Source organism: Olea europaea, unplaced genomic scaffold (genome assembly GCF_002742605.1).
Source record: "Olea europaea var. sylvestris unplaced genomic scaffold, O_europaea_v1 scaffold32, whole genome shotgun sequence".
NCBI lineage: Eukaryota > Viridiplantae > Streptophyta > Magnoliopsida > Lamiales > Oleaceae > Olea > Olea europaea.
In genome coordinates, this window is record NW_019250835.1 from 1,265,021 (window position 1) to 1,265,660 (window position 640).

A 640-nucleotide genomic window follows, 5' to 3' on the forward strand; every position below is an offset into this window, starting at 1 on the left:
CTTTACTTGTGATTTGCAAACTCTTTCGCGTTATTCCTTTCCAGCAGCTTGAATCTACCTCCCACAGCTGTCCAATTGTCCAGCCTCCAATGTAATCCACACAGAGAGTAGACAGCAACTGCTAGGGTTTCTTTCTTGTGCCAGCAAGAATAATGAAAACATTATTGGACCTCAAACCCTAGCTGCATATATATATAAACCCAAACGGACCCGGCCCGGTCTGGTCCAATATTTAATTAATTCAATTAATTAAACCCGATCCGTGAATTAATTAATCCAATTAATTGATTCGGGATTATAAATAACAAATTCAATTAATTAATTTATTCAACGATTGTTAAATTAATCAATTGACAATTTGCAGTCTTCAAATTCTCTTTTGTGTGCGACCCATTAGGTTCCCGACCACGATGCCTGACGTCGTTAAATATTATTTTGATCTAATCAAAATTGATAAATTAATACACCCTTTTAATTTATCGTCAATTCACAATCGCCGTCCCTGATTGACATCTAGCAATGTGTCAGGGCAATACATGTGACCGGAAATGTCACGTGGTATGACAAAACCAAATTCGTTCGTTTACCGTGAAACTATAATCCCTTCGTCAATATGATCCGATCAATTACGAGATATGGA